The sequence below is a fragment of the Bactrocera oleae genome, chromosome 3 (genome assembly GCF_042242935.1).
Source record: "Bactrocera oleae isolate idBacOlea1 chromosome 3, idBacOlea1, whole genome shotgun sequence".
Classification (NCBI taxonomy): domain Eukaryota; kingdom Metazoa; phylum Arthropoda; class Insecta; order Diptera; family Tephritidae; genus Bactrocera; species Bactrocera oleae.
In genome coordinates this window covers 2355102-2380948 of record NC_091537.1, presented here as the reverse complement: position 1 = coordinate 2380948, position 25847 = coordinate 2355102, and positions in this window count along the sequence as shown.

The following is a 25847-nucleotide window of genomic DNA, read 5'->3' as shown; positions in this document are numbered from 1 at the left end:
TTTTCAAATTGGCGCACTTACTCGACAACGAAGAAATTGAACAGATTTACTTTTTCCTGCAACATTTAGTGTTCTTGCGCCGGAACGAACGGTCAAATGGCCAGGACAGCAGAGACACCGTTGCAAAACAACGAACATGAAAAAGAATAGAAGAAAATTACTAAAGGAAATCATTGAATCATTTAATTAGCGCTTAACTGTGTGGCCAAAGCTGCAAGTGTATGCGCTGAACAGGAACTGGAGCAGTCCGATTACGTCGCATATCCGAGACACTGTGCGAAATCTTCAGAAACATGACTTTTTTTAATTACAATACAAGTTGTTGAAGTCATTGTCATTTAGCGCTAGCGATAGTTGTCTGCACTTTTACCATATAGAAATTTTTGTTAAAAGCCAGGCTTTAAAAGAAGGTTTTATATCTGAAAACGTTTTCTATTACAGTATAAGGCACAAGTATTATCTGATTTCGAAAAATGTCGCTCTCAAACAACTAAAGCATGCAACTGCTATGTGCTCTTAAATGCTTTTTTTCAGATCAGACTTTTCAACACGATACCCATGATTTCTCGAGTTCTACTGGATCGATTTACTTTTTCAGAGAATCTTCTTTATAGACCTCTCTTCAGTATAAAGTAGCCTTACCACCAAATTTCAATTTTTACTATTTCTAAAAAATAGGAGAAAATAAAAAAATGGTAAAAAAATCGTTTATTTTTTCAAACAGTTGCCATTTTCTCAAAAATTTTTATTTAATAATCGCTAGTTCATACAATTGCGACATCATGACAAATTGATAATATCTTTTTTCATTTCAGATGACTAGGAGGGTTGAAATCATGGGTATGCTAATGTGCCAATTTTTTGAGACCCCCACTTCATCAGCTGCCAGTTTTTGAAATTCTTAACTTTTTGGAAATCTTTTTCTGTACTCTTGTAACATTAATAAATAACTGATAAAAAAATCGATAGTAAAAATATTGATTGCCTATTTTTTACGACACCTTAAAAATTACCCAAAATTCATGTCTCTAGAATACCCCCTTAAAATTAATTATTCGGAAAAAAACTAACTTAGAAAATGTTAACAGCATTAAATTAATTTTTTTTTTGTTTCAAAAATTATTCGCAATGTAATATTGAATTCCTGTCTCCGGCAAAATCGACGTAAAAACGTTTTCAATTAGCCAACTTCTACTCAATGCGAAGCGTATCAAGGGGAATTAGTGTTAATTTCGCTAAGCTGGAGTGCAATTTCACAGGTAATATGTATTACAGCAATATATTACATAAATATATATGTACATGCACAGTGAAAGAATGCGAAGATTATACCGAAGACAGATGGATATCGTACAGCAACTGTATAAATGTAGGTAGATAAGAGCGGAAGAAAATTAGGTTGGGTCGGGGTATGAAAGGATATCAATTTTAAAGATATTAGCACATAAAGAAATAGTTATTTAATTATGACCTGAGTTGGAAATTCTTTTCTCATATGATTATGGCAAAGGCTTCAATAAAGAAAATATACGAGTATGCCATAAGTAGTACCATAATTAAGCTTTCAAACAATTTTTCACTACAGCTGCCTTACATGACAATACAAGTCCTTACTAAATATTTTTTAATTTGTGCTGCATACAGCTGCCTTTAATCCATCGTAATATGTATAACATAATACTTATATAACAGATTATGAGACATGTTATAGTGTTGTTAAACACCTAACACAAACGCACATATCGCTACAATATGCAGGAATAAATATTCTTTGCAACTCGCCAGTATGAATGAAAGCTTTCCGCTGATGTGTGCGCTGACATACTTAAAGGCGAAAATAAATCGTTAATTTTCAGCACTTTTAACGAATACATGCGTAAATACACAAACACACATACATATGCAGTTCGGCTGCCTACAATAAAGTAATTCTGCACATTGCTGTCGATGGCCAGTTGTCGACCACACAAAGCGAGACAATTAAGTGAACGCACACATGAGTCTACCTCACACATATATGTACATACATACATACATTTTTATATTACGTTAAATAAATGGATATATATATATATATATATATGTGTGTGTGTGTGTGGTGTGGGGAAAATTGAATTTTGCTCATTTCATTTCTCCAACGACAACGCACACACACACCGACACACACTCAAGTCGCACAATAACAATTTACGATAAATGCTTATGTCCACGAATCGTCGGTGAAAGTGATGAAGAAAATGGTTGGCAGAGAATGAACGAGTAAATTAGTCGAGCAAGGATACTTACGCGGTTTAATAAATATCCCTTTTTATACTTGTAGGTAAGCAGAGGTAAAGCAGGCTCAGCAGAAGTCTCCTAGAGCAATTTGTTGGCATGATTTAACGATTCATTGTGACTACACAATTTCTTCGAGCTCCCTGTATTCGGTAAGAACCAACTGCGAGGCAAACAAAACTAAAGTTCATATGCGTAAGCAAATATATATATATATAATATATGTGGGAGTGCATATGTATATGTGCTTAAAATGAAATATTACACATCGCAACTAGCTCTTTTGTTATGGAAAACTTATTTTGCGCAACGCATTCGAAGATGTTCATTTATTATATGTATATCTGCCTTTTATATTAGCTAGCTTTGTTAGTTCTTCTATGTTAGACATATACTAAAGCAAAAAAAAACATGAAAGTACTGAAATTATATTATACCTACATATATTAATATCTATTCAGCTTACATGTTTATCTATATGTGAGTGTAGCAAATGCTAATGGTCATAAATCATTAGTAGATTGCATCGGCTGTGCAATAAATATTTACTTTTGGAAAAATTAATTCTGAAAATCTTGTCAATATAGAGCTTCTACAGTGTGATTGTAATTCGAATTTAGGAATCGTTACTTTTTGTTTGCCTTTCATACAGTTTTACGTATATTTTTAGATGTCTTCAATTGAAGTGTCTAATTTATTGAAAATGCATTTTACAATATTTACCAATTTTGTTGAATTTCATTTAAAATATATATGAAATTAATATTTTTCACATTTTTACTTGAAAAACGCTGTTCTACAAAATGCGAAAAGTAGTAAACAGTTACGATCCAGCACGTTTCAATTTTTATATTACCGGTGTGTGTAGTTCAGCAAACGTTGCCGGACTAAGCTAGGAGCTCGCAGACGCCTACTTTTATAACATAATTTTGTTTAACACTAAAAATTATTATATTTTGTTATAATCAATGTTTCAATCAAATTTTGTATTTCAAGCAAAAAGTAAATATTTGTCGCTCAAGCATTATACTATTGCCAATGCTAACAGCTAAGCTGAGACCGTCTAAAATCAGAGCATTTATTAATTACTTTTTCGTAAAATAATAGCGTAAACGACTTAGTAAACTTATGATCGATCGGAAACTTTTGTCACAACTGATCCTTACACGATTTGACTAACAATGCTTACATAAACCGATTTTCTCTGACGAAATTAAAAAAATGTTCTTAAAAAATTAAGTCCCCATATAGTCTCAGCAGTTTGCTCGGACATTTCCTCATAATCTCATATATTATTCAGTTAAATACAGTTAACGTTGTGCGTACAAATGTTTGTGTGCTGCATGGCTCTGCCAAAAGCGTTGACCACAGTTTGTAAACTAATAGTGCAGGAGCAGCTAACTGCCACTAAACAACGCCGCAAATCTCTGCCAAACTCTGTTGCAAACGCACATTGCGCGCTCGTGAGCCTCCGGTGGATTATCTGCCAAGTGAGCATTAGAACATTGTTGTTATCAAGGTCGCTGCAGTCCGTTCAGTTGCTGTTGCGTTTGGGGTATACCTGTGTAGGTGTGTTGGCGCGTGTGTGTTAATGCGCTTGTTTGTCCAATTAACTTACTATTTGATTTCCGCTAACCGTTCGCCGGCGCAGCGCTACTTCAACTGGAGGCGATAATTGGATTTTGGTGAGGTTTACACAAAAATTAAATAGCAAACAGTTCGGTTCAGTATATATAATATCCGACTATTCTACTGCTATATTTATATATGTATATATATGTACATGTATGTGTGCGTGTGCTTGATTAATTTCACAAATGAGTGCTTTTAATTAATAAACACCAAATTGTGTGGCAAACAAATATTTTGCAATGCGTTGGTAGCACTTGTTGTGTGTGTGACAGAGCTGCTGTTTACATGAAGCTCAGGGTTCAAACTCTGCTCAAAGCTGTCAATTGAGCTCTATAATAACCAAGGTTTTTCTTGATTAACGGTAATTGTATGAGAGCTACAAACACGGAAAAGTTTGTTTGCAACACCATTAAAATGCTATCATAAACCGGTATTGCGGGAAGAAGCTGGGCCCTTAAAACATACTTAGAGAAGATTATATAAAGACAAAATTATATTCGACTAATAATTAGGCAAATTGTTGAACAAATATATTAACATATATTGCGGAATCGATTTGCATGGAAAATGCGTGAACTTGGATTTGAATATCTTTGTTACTGATATGTTGTATTTGTACATATATATAATAGCATACATATATGTGCAAGATTATACATAACTTGCATGTTATTAAAAGCCGTTACGCCACATTTGCACAAAACTTTTCTGACTTTGCACATTTACTAATACATACGCGTATGTGTGTACTTAAGCACTTATAAATTTTAATAGCAATTACGGCTGACCACCAGACACACACACACACACGTGCATATGGAAGAACTAGCGCTCTAAAGTGTGTGCGTTAGAGTTAATCAAATCACATTTACACACAAACACCGCAAATTCATTGTGCAAGTCAAACCGCACTTGAGCATTTCGAGCACTTTGTTGGATATTTGATGAAATAATCGAATTCAATGTGAATAATTGAAGTGAATTCAATCAGACTAAAAGGCGTTGGCATGTGCAACAGCACAAATACTTATATTTATGCATGGAATAAAAAAAAAAACAAAAAAATGGTACTCATTAACGGAATATCGGTGAGTAATTGCATGCCACATTATTGAAATTCAACGAATTCATGTGTGAAAAAAGTAAAGACTCTTTAAATTTGCAATTAATAGCTAGGATAATCCCATTGCATAAGCGCAATTGACTTTTTCAATGCACATACATACATATATGTATTTTATGTAATTAAACCTTTCACTTTTGGTCAAAATAATTGATAAGTTGATCTCCCCTATTAATGCTGGCAACTTCCTTCAGCACCTGTCCATTTTTTTTCGCACCTTCGAGCCAAAGGCTATTTTCTGCTTTGTGAATACTAAAATCTGTGTACTCGTATGTCCATAGGCGCCATAGTTGGCAAAGTTGTGGGCGTGTGTGGCGCGCATATATATTCACGATATCTTTTCACTTGTTTTGTACTTGTCGGAGGGACTACTTTGACTTATTCTATAATTTCTTAGAAATATTAAGCATAACTAAAAGTAAGTTTCCTTTTATTTTTTTCACTTCGAAAAAAGTAGATCTTTTAATTTTATTGTGGAAGGGGCATACAATTTCTAACAACAAGAAAATGCCAAATAACTTGGAAAATTTTTGAGAAGTTGAAAATGTCACAATTATTCTTATACCCTAAACAGGGTATATTGATTTTGCCACGACTTTTGCAACACCCAAAATCAAACGTCGGAGACCCGGTAAAATATATACATAAATGAGCAGCATTATGAGCTGAGTCCTTTAGCCATGTCCGTCTATCTGTCTGACTGTCGGTCTGTATATATGCGAACTAGTCCCTCAGTTTTCGAGCTATCATCATGAAATTTTGCAGACGTATTATTTCCTCCTAGAAGCTTCACTTTTGTTGAAACCATCGATATCGGACCACTATAGCATATAGCTGTGTGGAAAACTGTGTTGTATGGAAAACTTTTTCATATGACAAGATGTCTTCACTAAAGTTGGACTAAATAATTCCAAAGTAATAGTGCAATTTCGGAAGTAATTGTTTAGAACAGATTAATATAACATATAGCTGACATACAAACTGAACTATCGGATGATCGATCTTTTGTAGTTGTGCCGCCGAACTTTTTTTAACTTAATTTTTTTGCCTGTATGATCGAGCGTGGCAATAGCAACAGTAGTGGCTCCAAATGTCATTATATGTAAAAATATTGGGCATGTTGGTCATGAGGCTTCAACATTTTCGCAAAACAGGATCATTCTTATTTGCGACAGCTCATCGATATGTAAGTTGCTGATAAAATCTATCAAATTTTTTCCAAAAAAAAAGTAAATAAATAATTGCAAAACTCAATATAACCAAATCCAAGTTATTTTTTCCACGGCCTCAAAATGTTAAGCTTATTTCTCTGCATTTACACCCAAACATACATTCTAGTGGCTGATAGAAAAAATAAAATATATTTTTCTCTTACATATTTATGTCTGGCACTTTGATTCACTCTTAAGTAAACTTTGTGCGCGCCAACTTTTACGTATTTTTAAATTTTTTTCAATGTTAGCGGAGACCTGACGGCCCCTAACTCGTACTCCACGCCACGCTACTTGTATATATAAGCTGAGCGAACCTTTGAAGTGTTTCTAGTGCATATATATACATGTGTATGAGTGTGCAGTTACAAGTATATTTAAATTCACCTATATCTCGACAGTTAGTTCTACACGGATATGGCAGAGTCGCTCATGCAACTACTTGCGACTTTATATCGGCTTGTTTGTGCACACATACAATTATATAGATATATACATGTATGTAATCGTATCTGTAACTGTGAATATTTTTATGAAGAGTTTCATGGCCGCCGCCGCCGCCGCCGACACCGCCGCAGCCATTGCCGAATTGCGAATGTCGAAAAACTCGGAGGGCCATAAAACGTTCAACTCGGCACGGATTTTAATATGTGCATATCTGTCTATGTTTGCGTGTGTGTGTGTGCATGAATCATGTTTTCCAGCGTTTTGTTGACGTTGCCGCTTTTACCGTTGTACCTGTGCGCACGTGTGTTTGCTTTTATTTTCACACGCACACCCACAAATACAAATGAACACATTTCGGTGCTGCGCTGCGGCTACTAGTGCCCGCCGCCACCGCTGCCGCTTTGCCCACACAGTTGCCGCTGGACTGCTGTTCAGTTTCACTTTTCGCTTTTCAAGCTTTGGGGTATTCACCGGGCCAAATGGGCGGACACTCTCCAAGGCGCAGTACAGTTAGTTTGTGTTTTTCAGCTAAATCAGAAATAATTCATGTGGAACATACAAGAAGTAAGCAATAAAACATTTTGCAACTTGTGTATTTTCGGCATGTTTACCTACACACACACACACACACAAGCACATGCAGCATGTATTAAAGGGGTGCTACAAATAAGAAATGAAGCTGAAAACCATAACCGAAACAAAATTGCACAGGTAGCATAATTCATGTTGCCTCACACACACACACACACATACTCGTACATACTTATATAAAAATAAATATATACGTGCAACTGTGGCCGCAAAACGCTATCAATTGAGGACATGGCAGGTCTAGCAAACCGGTGGCGCTTGTAACGGTACTCGCAAAAGGAGAAAAAATTCAGCGCTGCGAAGTTTGTTGCACAGATTGCGCGCGTAAAGCGCATCAGTATTTCACTTGCAGTTGTTGGTGTTGTTTGCTTTTTGTAACTTAGGTGAGGCTTAAGCTAAGGTTTGTGCTGCTTCCGCTTGCATTGGTGTAGGTGAAGTTGTTTGCTTTATTTCCGTCGTGTCGTTTAGTGTTGTTGTTGTATGCAATTCATGTTATTTAAGTGACATGTGCTTGTATTGCGTGTAATTGTGCGAATTCTGTGGCCTCGGAAGTAGGCAACAAGCGGTTTTTAAGGTCACAAAAGGCAGACTTCCCTCGTGTTCTTTCTTAAATTATTTTTTTATCTTGAACAGGAGATAATACTTTCAGCACGAAGTTTTTCACACTAAGAACGAAACGTCGACGACCTTATAAAATATATGGGTATATAAATGATCAACATGACGAGCTTAGTCGATTTAGACATGTCCGTCTGTCATACAAACTGAACAATCGGAATCAAGTGCTTTTATGGAAAACTTTTTCATTTGACGTGATATTTTCAAGAAATTAGGTATGGATTATTTTCCAAGCAATCGATGTAATCTCCAGAAAAATTGTCCAGATCGCCATACAATGAACGGTCAAAATAAATTTTTTTTAGGAATATTTTATATATGTGAAGGATATTTTAGCTTCGGTTCAACCGAAAGTTAAGAGATCTTCCGAGCCTTTACGTAGGGAGCCGAACATTAAAAAGCCGAAAAAAAGAGATTAGACATTTGATATATTATATAATATACTCATGAATACTAGGAACGATTTCTGTGTGTCAAGCGAAATGCAATTTTATCGAGTGAAATAATGACGTCAATATTGAAAAACTACTTGTAAAATATTTTTGTGCATTTTCCGTTACTATTCACAGCGATAGCCAACCAATAAACGCCCAACTAACCACTTTCATGCAATTCAAATGCCCAATGAGAATTAAACCCTTTTTGCATAATTCACGGCGTAAGTGACAATGCAACACTTATTGAAAATTAGCTGCAATCGCTTTTGCGTAAAGCCAATTATTTAGTATACGAGTATAAATGCACAAGATGGAGTGAATTTGTGCAAAAAATACGCTGAGAATATGCAGTCGAAGATATGGGAATGAAGCAGTTTTACTAGGTTATAAATATGTATGTGTCAGCAATACTGAACTACAAGTATATTCGCTTCGTAGAACGTACCAACTACAGCATGGACTACAAAGAAGAAATATACGCTCTTTTCTCTCTAAGAAGCTGCTCATGTAACGGTACCACTGATATCGGACCACTATAGCATATTGCTGTCATACAAACTGCACGACCGAAATCATGTGCTTGTAAGGAAAACTTTTTCATTTGACGAGATATCTTCATAAAATTTGGCATGCATTATTATCAAAGGCAAGAATGCAATATTCGAAGAAATTGTTCAGATCGAATAACTATAACAAACAGCTGCCGTACAAACTGAACGATCGGAATCAAGTGGGTGTAAGGAAATTTTTGTACGTGTGAAGGGTATTATAGCTGCGGTGCAACCAAAGTTAACGCTTTTTCTTGTTATCACTGAATTCACTTGTGCTTCAATGTTGCGAAAGAAAGCTGCTGTCCGTCAAAATGCAGTGCTGCCAAGTTATAACTTTATTACAGTGATTGTCATTTGAATGCAGTGAGTTACGTAGCGATGCAATTTTAATAAAGATGTGCCATGTAAGAGGAAAACGCTTAATTTACATAAACATACAGTACTTCTACATGCAAAATTAAAGGAAGAAAAGAATGGACAGTGTGGCATGCTTATACACCCATATATGAATGTGCAACGAGTTCGTATGTAAGCGAATTATTGCCAGTTACAACTTCGCATGTCATATGTATTATTATGTGAGTATGTATTATTCAGAAAATATGCGCATAACAGTAAATATGCATATATAGGTATATGGTACATACCACTATTTTCGCGTACCACTTATATTTATGTGGTTGTGTAGATGCACATGCATGCATATGTGGTTAAGTGATCGAATTATGATGTGTTGGAGTGACAGTTGCAGTTTAGCATTTGTCACGTTGTCTGCATTCAATGAATATTTAAAGGCATAAATACAAATGAATTTCTGTCAACAGTTTCCAGTTAACAATTGCAAAAGTTTCATGTTTTTGCATAGAAAGTTAGGAAAGAATTATCATAATATGTGCCAACAAATAGAATAATTTGATTAAACTAAAGAAATATTGGAACAAATTTTAAAAATAGCAAAATATGTTATATTGTATATTATAGGTATAACTGTGCTTATTTCTAATGAAGATATACTGCTAGCAAACTCTAGCTACCAACCAAGGAAGCCTACTGATTGAGATTCCAAACGTGGCTGGTAGACAATAGACCGTGAGCTCTGCCACAAACTATGGCATAGCAGATAAGTTGTTGCCACAAGCGAATATTAAGCAACTGCAGGATCCCCCGTGAGATACGTTATTTTCAAGTAATTTCTAGAGTTGGTTTCATCTTTTTCCACTGAGCTTGTAATACACATTTATGATATAATTTTTATTTACAATAACAATATATGTATATACATAAACATATATATTTATATGCTCAAAGTAGTCAGCACAAGCGAAGAAGGCTTAGTTAGCAGAGTAGTCGCACCAAACCAGCAATTTGCGCCGGCACAGCCACCCGCCCACACATGCCAACATGCAAAAGTACATTAGGTACATGCACAGTTAGACGCACAAGCGGAGGCGTGTCTGTGGCGCATGTTGCGTGGCTTGTAGGCAAACATTCTATAATTATGTTGCATGCATTAGCACTGGCTGTACAAATATTTGCGCTGCACTTTAAATGTGACTAAATGATAATGAGCAAAATGAAAAATTTCCCTTGTAGTCCTGCGGTTGCGTTTAGAAGCCTTGCGCCCGCGCAGTGTGCACATTTCATCTCGTAGCGATTGAGTAGTGGGCGAGCTCTGCAAGGAGATGGATTAACAGTTGCGTTTATGTAGATGTGTACATGTACACTCTGCTGCTTTGCTTATATGCTCATATAGTTGTTGTACAAGGCCTCGGCAAGGAAACTTATGTATACGCATGTAATTAAAGGAGCTGTGGCGTGCATGTGTGTGTGTGTGGTTATTTGATATTTTCAATTATGAACTCACTTTCCGCCACTTTCGCTGTTGACATTTCCGCACTTGCATTAGCAATTTTTATTACTCAATCCACATTTTGAGTGGCAACATTCATTTTGTGTCAGCATTTCTGTTTGGCGCCCATACCTTTGAGCGCGCCTCTATGTGGTAAGTGGTCATGTCAATATTTTTCAATGTTTACAATAATTTTTAGCTGCTTGTTAAGAGAATAAGTGTTTAATTATAATTTATGCCACACATACAAACTTTTCAATGGAATTTTCCATTTTGCATTTAATAAAAAAGAACACAAGAAAATTTAAAACATTTTTTTCAGTTGTTTATAAATCAAACTGAATTTTTACTAAATCCTTAAATAATTTTCGTCTTAAAAAGAGTTTCCAACAGTTCAGTGAAACTGTCATAAAAGCCTTAAGTGTCTTGCTGCGCTTATGAATGGAACAACGTCCACATTGAGCGTCTGCGTCTTTAGTGATTTGACTTGCTGCCGACTTGCAATGATTAGCAGTCAACGCTGCAACGTGTTTATAAAATGACTGTCGTAAAAGTTTTAGAGAATTTCAAAAAGTACACTAAATTTTATGACGGAGATAAACGACGGCGATAGGTGACACGCACACGAACTGCCAGCTTAAAATTTCCTCGCCCTTCACATACATATTTCTATATATACGAGCGTACTTATACATACATATGTGATGCTCATAAAAGTAATAATTTAAAATAGAACAAAAGCATTTAGAAACGCAAGCTTAAATCTTTTTTATACCCTACTTGTTTAAAAGTAATAGTTGTCTTGATAAGTTTAATAAAGTTGAAGCGTTTGGGCAGCAAAAACTTTCTACGAGATCCTTGAAGCAGCAGTGAATGATCAAAAAGTGATTCTTTGAACATATTAACAAAAAAAGTGAAACTTGAGTTAACGTCAAAATCTCTATATTTGATAGCCACTGACTACTTTTTGTGTGGGATACTTAAGTAAGGGAGTCTAGAGTCCAGAGCTCAAAGCAAACATTTCTGTCGAAATCTTCGCTATCCCAACAGAAAGGCGCGAAAAAATAGTTGATCGGTGTATCAGCAGTTTAAGTTTTATGTAGGAACATGTGAAAACATAACCAAATCTTACGAATTTCACGAGTTCCAACAAAAAATACCGACCATTGATTTCGCAACTCCTTAAAGTAAGACTTGGTTAGCGGCTTAAATGCAGCAGACTTCGTGGGTGTTTTGGTGGCGCCGCAAAGAACCGCATGAAATGTCTTAGAGCGCGCAAACAACTACTGAGACAAAAGCAACAAGAGCCACAGCTACTGCTTTGACAGCAGTAATTTATAGCCAACAGTGTAACCGCAATGTGACGTTTCGCAAACGACTTTGCAATGCCACTTTCCTGACTTAACCCTGATTCTATACATATACTCGTGTTTGCTATAGATTTTCTTGCATCACAAGATTGTGTCTACATTTTAATTGATTCCTTCGTCGGGTTATCGTTTTGACATTACTAAAGCTGGCGCGCGCCCAACACCGCACCCACCTAACTAACCTAACTAACTGCAGCAAAAACCATTTATGTATTGTGCTGTGGTTGCTTCAGTCTTTTTAGCTGGTGCCGCTGCGGGTTAAGCTGTTGCCCTAAAGCCCACGTTGTCATTAGAACTAAATAAATTCCCAATGCGAAGTATATCTACTTAAGTTATAGATTTCGAGCAGTTCAACGCTGCATTATACATTCGCTGCTCACACTCCCACCACCGGCAGCACCGCGCCTCAGCTGAGCTGCTGAAGTCACCAACTTGCAGCACTTCAGTTCATTATAAACACTCTGAAATTGCTAAGTTTTTCTTCAGTTGTTTTGGAATTTTCGCTTAGGAATTTCATTATAAAATCATGAGAAAAACTGCTAAAACAAAAGCAAATATTTGTCCTTCGTCAGTGGCTTAATGCGCATCATTCAGCGCTGTCCACTTGTGCCTTGAACTCCGACGCTCCACTACTGCCACACACACATACATGGACTAAGCCTTAAGTATTATGTTCATATACATGTATATATGGTGTATATGTATGTATTTTCCAAACTTTATTGGCTTAAGTTATATCCAGTATATACATTTTTGTTGTTACAGCTTTTTGCGATTTGCTCACGACATTTCTGCGGCTTGATATGAGAGGAAATTAAAAAGCCATTTCCCAAATACAATTTTTCAGCGCGTCAATGTCACTTTTTAATTAACTTTTAATGGCTGGTAACCGCATGCGATTGGGATATCAATTTGTCTTGTTTTGCTCACACTACCATGTTTTAATATCAAAAGCTTTGTGATTTGTCAAATATTGTTTAATGCTTCTTTAGATAGTTAGACACGTTAAAAAGAAAAAAACTGAGCCATAGGTGACCAAATAAGGATTTTGAAAGCAATCAAAAGTAAAAACCTCTTATATGTACCCATTATTAGCTTAAAGTGATTTCAATAAATTAACGAAGAAACTCAAAAACGTTATTTGATGTAAGCTGTCTTCGACGCGCAAGGCATCAGAGCATAGCGAATCGAACATACTATACTAGCTGTTCAAACATACTACTAGCACTTACCATGCAACCGTGAGCAAATCAGTTCGCAATGCGCATTTGTGTTGCGCTTCTTGTTTTGGCAAAAAACGTTTCGAGCAGCTTTTAGCTTTCAAAAGCTATAAAAAATCTTCTTTATTAAAATTTTTGACAATAATAGGTTAGCTGTGCCTTTCGCAAGTAAAAGTGGTCTAAAATTTATACAAAAGAACACTTGATCAAATGTCCAAACACTCTCAAGTATCGAATTCAAATCGCCTAGTTTTTTGACAATCCAGCAGAGCCGAAAAAAGCGAGCTGAGAACTGGCGAATCAATGAAAACTGTATTTCTATTGCAACAAAACAGATGTACCAATGTATGACAACGGTCTTTAGTCCACAAAGCATTTAATCAAAACATAGTTTGGAATGAAACAATCACAACATTTATATTTTTAAAGCACAATATAGCAATACATTTAGTAATTAAAAGTAATTTTTTTTTCATTTTTTAAAGAAGTTCAATATGAGTTTATAGTAAATTTCATGACTTTCTGTGAATTACAGTCGCTTTTTCAATAGTTTCAATATTTTCAATAATTCCGATCAAAATCTTTCCCGTAATCATAAAGCAGATCTACATATGCACTCGCATTCCAAATCACAGACGTAGTGTTGAAATATTTCACGAAGTTCGGATCCACGCAGTCTGTTACCTAGATCTGCAGTAAAACGCTTTGCATACGATTGCCAAAGCCTGAGTGAGCTTCGGTCGTAGCCAGTGCTGCCGCGGTTTTGCTAGTGCATATTAAAACCGATATAGGAAATAAATTTAGCCACTGCATTCATCCGAGCTTTCACTTATTACTTTCGAATGGAATTACTGAAATCAAATGAAATTTTTGTAACATAAAATACCGAACTCCACTGGCGTATGTTAATATCATGCATACATGAGGGGTCGTCAATTATATAGCAGTAGTATGCTGTTTAATTAAGTCGTTATAAGGCATTTGTCCAGCATAAGCATAGGGTTAGCATTAAACTAATCTAACTTGGTTTACGCAATATTTGGAACTTTATTCGTAATATATTGGTATGTTTAAAACCAAAAACGATTCACTTACTTTAATAATATTCGCAACGTCACTGGAATATTGCACTTACTGTTAATATACTTAATGGATATAATTGCAAAATAGAATTTAATAGCAATCCAAATAGGTGCTTCGAGAACCAAATAATGAAAGTCCCACTACCAGTAAACAATATCTTAATTCTAGTAAGTTGGCCAGAGGTGGAAACTTAAACGTAATAAAACATTAATTTTTATGTTAATCGAACGCGAATATTTCAGTTTAAATTATTTAAAAAACGTTGAAACAGCTAGCAAATTGCATACTGCTGTTACCAATAAAACTAAAAATAAAATTCCAAGTTAGAAAATATAAATATCATTTAAAAAACTTTTATTCATAAGCATAAAAATATTCAAGCCTAACTTTAATTTACAGTAAGGGCGCGGTCAAAGATTTAACCTTATTAAATACTATTAACGATTTTTGCTTTCAAATTAAAGTACACTCAACCAAATGAAACAAATACTCGAGTCCTACCACCCAAACCATGCCACCATGTTGCACGAAATCCATCACGCGCACATAAGCTGCCTATAATTGTAATTGCAATTTGTGGATTAATATGCGATCATGTTTGCGTCATTATGGTTATGGCAAATAACTGTTTGATTTTACCGCAAAGTCACACTTAAAACTGAATAAACATTATCGATGAAAACCATTTTACGTTTGTCAACATTTGTACAAGCAGTAATGGTGGCGATTGAACGGCTATTATCCGATGCTCAACAATACAAATTGCAAATGGCACGATAATGTAACAAATGTTGCCACAATTACAATATTTATTGGTTCTTTTCGTATATTATATGACAAAAATGAATTTGTAATAAATATAAAGCACTTCTATCATCCGTTCGGCAAATGAAATAAACTGATTTCCATCCTAGGTCCTTCAGTGCTGAAAGCCGTTTTGGTGTTGGCAATTAATTGGATATAGAAGTAATTGCGGCATTTTGTATAGCTAAAACTATTATTATCGATATATTCGTAACGGAAATTAGGACCACTAACTACTTTTTACAGAGCAACTCTGTTAGAATTTAGTCAACGGGCAGCCTTGCATCGTTTTTCATTAGCTCCAAATTTATGATAATGTTCGCGCTATGTTTCACTGGAAATACAGAATTTTTAACCTGACAAAGTAATGTAACCAAGAAAAATTAAATGGCAAAATACTGGTAGTTTTATGAATTTGGAGTGTCGGTGGTAATGGTGGGGCCAATGGAAGAAAACAAAGTATCGCAACAAATTGTTCCAAAAAATTTTCAAATTCTGTGCTGATTTGATGCGATAGATGGGCCGCTTCGAAACGGGCTGTGAGGTTTAAATATTTTTGTTAGAGTTTGTTTAATATTTTTTGTTTTTTAGATAATACATATTTTTCTAGCAAACTAAAAAGAAACTGCTTTAATAAATAAAATTTCGACCTCGAAAACTATTTTTGAAATAAGTGTGTTGTTCTTAGTTAGCGATGCAATTAGATTTTTTTAATTTGTTAAAATTGCAGTTGGAGTGATTAATCATTAATATCCCCGGATCGAACTGCATTGATGAGAAACGCTAATGAATACGTGATAATAAATACACCGCAAAAGCTCAGCTATCATAATATGCACTTTTAAGTGTTGCGTATGAAGTTTGCCCGATGTGATTGAATCTGTGTCGGCTGTCAACAGATGTTAATCTGTGCAAATGTAAATAAAAAGCGATTATGAACGCTCAATCAATGTGCGAATCCAAACAACGCGAACACGAACGCGTACAACAACAGCAACCACAGGACGCGGCAGCAATATGAAAAGTAAATGAAATGCAATTCAGTTGAAATAAATTGAAAAATTTACTATAAACATAATACCGTTGCGCCACCGGGATCCGATTCAGATTGCAATGCTTCATAATGAATGCAGTAAAAAGTAAATTACAATTTCAAATAACGATTTCCTGCACACAGCAGCAGCAAATATACATTACAATCTAATGCAATGTAATCCAGAGTATGAGCTCGTATAAAATATGCTTGAGCGCTGTGAGCGTTGCCACTTTCATAAATGTGCACACACACACACACACATATTGCTGCGGTTGGGCGACAGGGCGTGAGTGTGCTGTGGGGTGGGAGGAGAGTGGTGGGCGACTGTGATTTTGTTTCGCACACGAGTGTGCCACCTAAATCGAAGTGAAATTATTTTGCAATCTGCTATATGAATTGCATTTATTCACGCGTTTGTGTACATATTATATATATATGTGTGTGTGTGTGTGTGCGTGCATGCGTGAGCATTGGACAGAAAGCTTCCACAGTAATATAGGTATATCTGAAAAGAAACACTCGCCCTTCAAACGCTAAAACAAGCCATCGCACACACACTTACGCGGATATGTTTGTGGTTGCAATGATTTTGTAGGAAGTATAGTGCGAACTCATGCGTGAACCTAAGACAAGAACTAGAAGGACAGCAAGCTCTTGTGTGCAACGCAATGCGAAGTGAATTGACTGCTATACAAGAAAAGATGCGAATTCTTCGTACTCTAGTAGTTTTAGAATTTACATGCACTTAAATAAAATGTTGATTGCGGTTATACAGCACTCCTAATAGCATTTCTTGCAAGACTGGCTGTCATTGTTTTGCTAAACTAGAGACCTGCTACGCTTAGAAAATATGACCAGAGGGTTTTGCGCAGTTGTTTCCCGTACATGCTGATAGTTGTGTTGAAACTATCACCACACCTCAAGAGCTTTGTGTTAAGCTTCATTCTCGTGATATGAATGTAAACCGAAATTTCGAGGTTTGTTGTTAAATTTCTTTTTAAAAGATCGAAATGCTCCATTATGAACTTAATGTAAGTTAATACCAATTATAGAGCGATTAGCCACCATGTTCGATATTTGTTGGTTGCAGCTCTTCGCTTGCGTTTCTCTCAGCACACAGCTTACCAACAGGCTCAAAAGCATGGTATTTCCTATCAGCAGTAGGTACAAAGTTCTCGTAAGATATTCTCTTATTTAGAGCAGCATAGGCCATTGTTGACTCACCAATTGTCTCTTCAATGTCATTTTCAGCTATAAGAATGAGCTTCACTACGCTTTAGAAAATAATCAGACAATGTTTGTCATGGAATTTCGTTTTTTGGAGTCAGAGTTTATGAAGGTTTTAAGCTTGGAATTCACTTTCTTCCTACTCGGTAGTGAAACGTCAGATAGGTCGGGTGAAAGATACAACATTCCGAGATAATAACACTTATGACTTGATAAGATGTCTCACAGATATTAAAAATGTGCTTGCAAATCTGCGGCTAAATAGTGCTATTCGAAATCAATTTCTGCAAAATACATATACACAGTCTTTGCAGGTTGTATTTTTTTTAGTAAGAAGCCTTAGACCGCCCTATAGTAAACATGTTCTTGCATAAATTTTATTTCAAGGGTAACTGAGTGCCAAAACTTTTATTTAATCTGGAGCACAGTTCTCGTAAACAGTGCTCAGCGGCATAAAAGTATATGTTGTTATCATTTCTAGTTATAATGTGATGTTGTTCTAGTACATTCTTGCACCATTATACGCCGCTTGTCACGGCACAGCCAAGTTCAGCTTTCCGCCATTTAAACACATAACTGTGCGGCATCTTAGCCGAATACACTGGAAACACAATTGCAGTTTTGCGCCGTGAGTATGTGTGTGTGTGTTTGCCTGTGTGAGTTTACTACATAAGCTACATAAGTTTCTGAAGTGAAATGGTGCTTCAATGAATTGCTTATTGTGCACCTTAAGCACGAGATTGAAATTGAGCATTTCACTTTTGTGTCAGCCCGTGCTTCCTCGCATGCCAGCGCCCACCGCCTCGACCATGGCTGCAGCCATTGTTGCCGTTGTGCTGCTGAAGGGAATGCGGTCTGTGGTTATTGTTCGTTTAAGTTGCACATACTACACACCACTGAAGGCACCGGCGCATAAAAACTTCATTGTTTGCCCGGCATGTGTGTGTGCACACCGCTGTCGCAATTTGTCAGTACACTATAGTAGCTGAAGTTGTACAACTTATTGCTGCCTTTCACCTGCATTCGATCGTACTGCATGTGGCGCCTTCAAGTTGCACTTTCCACACTCAGCGTTTCTATGTCGAGCCCTTGTGCTTATTCGTGTTATTCTTGTTGCCTTTCATATGCGCTTTATAGCCTCTTCCATTTTTCAACAATACTTTCTGCTTCTCTTAAATACCGCCTTATTAGAACTTATTTTTACTATGTGTGTTCGTGATTTTTGTTCACGAACGCCAACCGTGTCTCCGCCCGCACTTCTGCCAGCGGCGCTGCGGTTGCTGTTGCTGCCTCTGCACTTTGTGTTTAGTTATTGTGCCAGCATTTTTCATCCAATTTGTATTTGGGCATTTGTTGTTGTTGTGCGAAAAGTTGTTCCTAGCTGCGCTGTAAAGGACAACGACAACATAGTGACATTTCGTTTTATTATGGTAAGCAGTTTGTCGGAGCGGTGGCATAAGTTTTGAGCAAACGTCTTATTTTGATTTGTCTTCTTGCCACTTTAGTTTTATTCGCTTCGGGAGCTCACACCAGCCAAATTTATTTCAGAACATTTTTGCTGTTTATTTTTTTAATGAAAGTTTTGATCGATTTCATCTTAAAGCAATGGTAAAATAGTAAAAAAAATTTGCAGAAAATTTGCATTTTCGCATAAATGGCTTAGGAATCAACTCCAAAGTCGGCATAAGCAATAGAGTTTCGGAAAAAATTTCACTGTTTTATCAGTAAAGACAAAGCTGGAAATAATTATCTATAGACCAAATCTGAATATTGGCCATTTATATTCCAGAAACGCAAACTCAATCAAAAGAGACATGCAACCGCCATTTGCAAAGGGATCCATCTGTTTTCACAACCGCACTTAATTTAAGCGGAAGCTCATACCAATGCAGGCATCCTACATATCTCTAAAGTCTCTTAGCGAAGATCTACCTCAAAAAGATTTGTTCCTTCTTAATTACGCTAAACACTACTAGCCTTAAGACTAATATTGACAAATTGACAGAAATCGAAACAGTTCGAAAAGTATCAGCTTGTTCTTTTTTAATTTTTTTTTCTTATTTAAACCCAAATTAGTTGTTGTGCGACCAAAAACTAAATTTTTTTATTTACTGAATAGCGATTGCCCTCGCGTGAGAAAAAGAAAACATCAAAGCTTCTCAGGAAATCCGTTGCTGAGTAATACCTACAGTAATATCAGCAGATAATAGCACTGGTGACTGGTTGAGTTGTTAACCCGGCACTGAGCACACTGTTAAATACTAGAATATTTCGAAGGTTTATATCTGCCTCAGAAAACCGATGCAAGCTCATACATATGTACTATAAATATATGTTTATATTATTTACTATATATTTTGAGTTAGTGGAAATAATTGGAAGTCTCTGCTGTTGTGAAAGCCTCCACGGACTCACCCATCAAAGCAGTTAATTGGATTTTCAACAATGGAATTCACTTGCTTCCAGATTGATATCTTTGCACTTAATTGAATATGTCTAAAATTCCCTTGAATGTGGGCATATGAATAATGACAGTCGCACACAGCCAGGCACATACAGGCCGTGGGTGGTAACTGTCAGTAGCACATCATTAACAATCAAAGAAATGGCAGTCAAAAAGCGCTCCCTTCAGCTTGCGAGCCAAATTTTCCATGCAAATATGTGCTTTTCTCCGCCTGTTTTACTACGAGTGCTCACGTGTTCGGGTGTGTGTGTGTGGGTGTGTGTGCACTTGCGCTGGCAGCCACAATAAATTCATCAAATGTGCCATGAAATAACAACTGTCTGACACTACCAACAAAGCAACAAACCAACAATAAAAGAGGAGCACACAACAATGGCAGTTGCATGCGAATCTTCGCCACAACAACCAAATAACTTTGGTGGCAGCCAAAAGCCCAATACAAATACAACAAATTCGCACTATTTCAACTAGGTCGCACTAATATTATTCATGCATGCAACAATATCAATAAAAGTCAGATTGGCGAACACAGACTGACACCGGCAAATGGAGCGACATGCAGGAATAAAAAACTTGTTCACAAGTGGTGAACGCTGCAGCACGACAGGCAGACGAGGGGCTGACAAAGAGTTTTTTTGACAAAAAAATAACAGCAAGCCGGAATGCATTGAGGCTTTACCAGCGTAGCATGGGCAACTTCGAAGCAATGACGAGTGTGCAGCAAAAAAACTCATTTGGGTCGCCAGCATATACGATCAGCCAGCGAATGCACACATAGGCGCCTATGTTAAGATTTATTTATAAAGCTGCCTTCGGGCATGCAATTGGAAATATATCAATTACTCTGTTCGATGTGCTGTACAAGCAGGGTGCATGCCAAGGCATCATCTAGCGAGTAGAATGCAGAGCTTGTTAGTTAAACAGCCATATATGCGGTTATTAAATTTGCTTGCCAATAAACTAATAAGCTGTTTTAGTAGTCATTCGTCATTGCAGTTAGTTGCACATTTTTAAGTTAGAAATATTTTACATTTTACATGAAAATCTCAAAGTAACGATATGTAACGGTTTTAATTTAAAATGGCCGCTGCTTAAAAAATTGTGATGTTTTAAAAATAACGGTCAAGAAATATAATATATAAATTCTAGAATTTTATTTCATAAGAAATGAAAATTTTCGCATTGAAACTATAGATTCCGATCTAAAATACAATAATTACGTAAAAAAATTTCTTTAAAATTTCTGTCTTCCAAAAAATAATGTATTCACGAAGAATTATAGCTATAAATGATAAAATACAAACGATGTAGAAAAAATTCATATGAGCTCAAGATGTAGTTATTCCTTGACCCTACAACTTTTTCGATAAAATCTTTTAGTAGAAGTAGTTATTTTTGTTTTAAAACTGTTAAAAAGATATATTTGGAAACTACACGTAAGAAAAAATATAATTTTGACATTGTCGATAGACACCTTATGGCCAACAACAAACCACGTTTCGACATCAAAAGCTTATACAACAATTCTTGAGCTGTGAATTGATTATTCTTTTAATTTATTTCCGTTATCAACAAAAATACACACACACACGCAAATAATAAAAAGATCGCCGTTTGTAGGAAATACAGATTAATCTTTTCATATTCTCATCTTGTATCTTTACTCGGTGACTTTGCTCTAATTGTTGGGGTTGCTTATTTTTACATGCCACATTGACGATGCTCACTTCAATTCTGCGTTTCATATCAAATTGAATTGACTGTCGTGGCGAGCAGCAAAGCCTTGTGCAAAAAATGCGAAAAAAACCGACACGAGTTATAGCACACCATTGTGCTGCCGTTGATATTACTTCATTTCTTCACGCCAATCTGCCTGCAGGGCCTACCATTTGTGCAACGCGCTCAGTTCAATGTTTGCCGACGCTGTCACGCCCCAGCGACTAATGAAAATTCTCACCAATGCAGCGCGCTTTGTCTCTTCGCGCTTTGCTGCACTACAACTGGAATGTCAATTTTCTTTTCTTCCTCGCATGCACGCGCCGCCACACTCTGGGCTAACCATTTAGCTGACCGCTAAATGGAGTTTACACGCATGCACACATACAAAGGAATATTGCAAAAATGACGCGTATGTATGTGTGTGTATGTGTGAGCGCGTGTACTTAAGCTATTGTTGGAGGCTCTTCAGGCGTCAACGCTAACTGCCAACGGCATTTATTTCTGTCAACATTTGTGCCATTATTGCTGCTACTCCTTTCTGCTGCAACTTCTCAAATTGCTAGTTGAATATTCCTTCTCTCTTCTGCTTTTATTTCCAATCAATTGTTGGCGGTTGTCGCTATTGCAGGAATTCATCAACTAAGTTGCCGAGTTTTCTTCAATTCTCTGCTGTTAACCTTCTTCGTATTTGCTTTCGCCACAGCCCTACTGATGTTGGTGTTGTTGTGAAAATAAATAGTGCTCTAATGAGTTTTCGCTCAATAGTTAGTTTTCTTTGCGTACCGTTATTCTATCAAATTTAGTTTTTCTATTGAACTTTGCTTTGAAGTGCCGCGAAGGAATTACAAAATTACTTTTCCAACACCTCCGACGAAGGGAATTTCTTGTGCTTCCACAGCACTAGTTTCAAGCGTAAGACATATACATATAATAAATAAATTATACGAGCAAACTGTTTTTTGTTAAAAAGTAATGAAAAAATGTGTCTTTTTTGTATTGGTAGCTTAATTGATTATCAACTGGCCTCCATTTATCTCGAATTGGAAATGAATTTGTGTTTTTTTTTTGTTTTTTGTTGAGGCTTATAAAAAATGTGTTTATACTGGAGATCACTAAAGCTTTCGCTCTAACTCGTTCATTGATAGATTTGGTTAAAAGTTGTTTATATGCTCGCTAAATTTCAAATAAATATAGAAAAATCAAATTTAAATGGTCTCGATCTAAATCTCAAAATCAAACGCAAAATTTTACGCAGAAAAAAATTTAGGTGACATTTAACTTTAACTCACACGCAAATACCGACGTCTAATACAATTTAAAATTTAGACTATTACTAAAACTACGACAAAAATAAGGTTTCAACTTCCACCTTAACCTCAACCTTAACCTTAACTTCAATCTCAACCTCAACCTCAACCTCATTCCAAACCTCAATCTCAACCTCAACCTCAACCTAACCTCAACCTCAATCTCAACTTTAACCTCAATCTCAACTTTAACCTCAATCTCAACCTCAACCTCAACTTTAACCTCAATCTCAACTTTAACCTCAATCTCAACTTTAACCTCAATCTCAACCTCAACCTCAACCTCAACTTTAACCTCAATCTCAACTTTAACCTCAATCTCAACCTCAACCTCAACCTCAACCTCAACCTCCACCTTAACCTCAACCTCAACCTCAACCTCAATCTCAATCTCAACTTTAACCTCAATCTCAACTTTAACCTCAATCTCAACCTCAACCTCAATTTTAATCTCAACTTATATATGAACTCTCGTTATTACAACATTTTTTACCTCTTGAATAAGCTGTTCTATTCTTCATATTTCTCACAATATCTCGAATCGCTAGTGTTATTCATATTTGTAGCATAGCTGAAACTAAAACCTCTTTAGCATAAATATTAATTTTAATTTAGAACAAAATATTCGCATCCAAATATGCGCAAATTAAAATCTACAACCACAGCAAGTGCACTTAAAAGTGTTGTTGCAACCCTCCTTAGGTGCTCGCTTGCCAATTATTTACTACCATACAATTTTATTATAAAACTGTGTTGCAGCCAGTTCCCGCACCGATTTTGCAACTCTCCTCCACATAAACCCACAAGCAGGCGTAAATATTATATGCTCCCTTCAATGCAAACAATACCGTTGGCCACGTTCACCAAGTGCCAAGAAATATATGCTCAACTTTTTGCCATTTTCATAACTAATGCAAAAATTCAATTTCTTATGCAAACATGAAATTCTACTCCGCATACATAAATACAAGCAAGGCGATATGTAAAAGCATGTGTGCAACGTATGTTGGCTTAAAGTGAAAAGCAAATGCAACCCTGCCAGGAAATTATGAGCAAGCCTAAGGAATGCTAAATGAGTTTCTAAGTCGCGCCTGTTATGCCTGGGCCGCATATTCTCATACGGATAAATCGTAAGTAAAAAGTATTTCAATAGAATTGTCGAAGAGGTCGAGGGTCATAAGTAGATAAATGGAGTTCGCTGGCTTAGTATTAAAGGTAACTATAATGTGATTTCGAACTTAAAAATGTTTTTTCCCAAAAAAGCGAAATATGTTACATAAACAACGCTGCATGGCAAAAGTGTTCAGTGCCCCAAAGCGTCTGAGTTTTGTGCGCTCCTGGTATTGGTGGTGCCAAGCAAGCCATAAAATCATTTATCATTTTCGCGTCTGTATGTCGAAATGTGCCGCAATCACTAACACCACCACATTCGCACTTACTACGCTCTGCGGGCATTGATGTACATATGTATTTACATATAATGGCATATATCTATAGTTCTAATACCTCTGAGATATCTGCCTAACCGATTGGCTGTCTTTCTGTTTGTTTGCCTGCCCCGAGCGCTTGTTTGTGCTATACTTAGCCACAACTTTGCCTGCAGAAAATTCGGTTCGTTGCATTCTCATTGTAATATTTGCGACTATAATGTGCAGATGTCAGTCGTCGGCAGCGGCAGTGGCCCTATATTCACACAACCGCGTAATGCGAGCGCGCCTCTTCTTCTACACATTAACACACATTCGGATGGAGCAATCGATATTATAAGCACATGCACATACATCAGCTCCAACACACACACTGTTAGTCTGACAAACACGACGGCGCAAAACCATTTGTTGGGAAATCACAATCACCGCCGACGCTGATATGTTCTGCAGCAGTTGGGAATATATCAAATCTTCGCAGACACACGCAAGCACACGCCAGCACCCATCCCCCTGTGGATGTGTGTGTATTTTGCATATGAAAATGATATTTGTGCGCCTCGCCCAATATTGCCAAAGGATAAATGTCAAATATTTAATATGCATGTGCGCTGCCGCTTGCCACCGTGTTTGTCTGTGTGTCTGGCTGTCTTTCTGATAACTGTCGTAATTTGCTCTTCGCAGGGATATGCCTTTTTCAGTCAATTCGCAGCTCCTCCGCCTCGATGGCAAACGTCATTCCCGCATTTATAACCGTTATTTACGTTTTCCTTTATTTTAATGTGATTTCGATGCTTGTTTTCGCCTCAGCACTCGTGTGTCTGCAGTTGTTGCTTTGCTGACTTTAGTATTATATTTGATATATCTTTAATGCCTACATTTCGTTTAACATTTTTATTTTTTGTTTTTTGCTGACCAGCCAATTTTCGGTAACTAAGCCGAAGCAATGTGTGTGAGTGCATATGAGTGCAGAGCCATGTAGAACGGTGCTAAGTAATTGGGGAAGTAGGTATGCATAAAGAAAGATGTGTATGCACATAATCCGTTCGTGGAAGCCGAAATGTTGAAGGTATTTGTTGCATGTATTATTTTGAAAGAGTGAAAATTTTAAATTATTTTTACATATGTATATCAATATTTTAGTTATTACAAAAGGAAAATATATGTAAAAGCACTTGCGAACTTTAGAAAGATTGCCAGCACCAGATTTTGTGTATCACCAAATCGCTTAAAGGCATTTTTAGAGCCTAGCAAAGAATTAAATTTATTGCAACTACAACAAAATAGAAGAAGAAAGTAATTTTTAGCTTCAGTGCACATAATCATGTATATACTAAACATATTATGTACGTTGGCTTTGGCAACACAAAACCACAAACGCACACAGAAGTCGAGTTAGGTGTGAAACTCGCTTCACAACTACAAATTTATTGACTATTAGCACAGGTTGTCAGCAA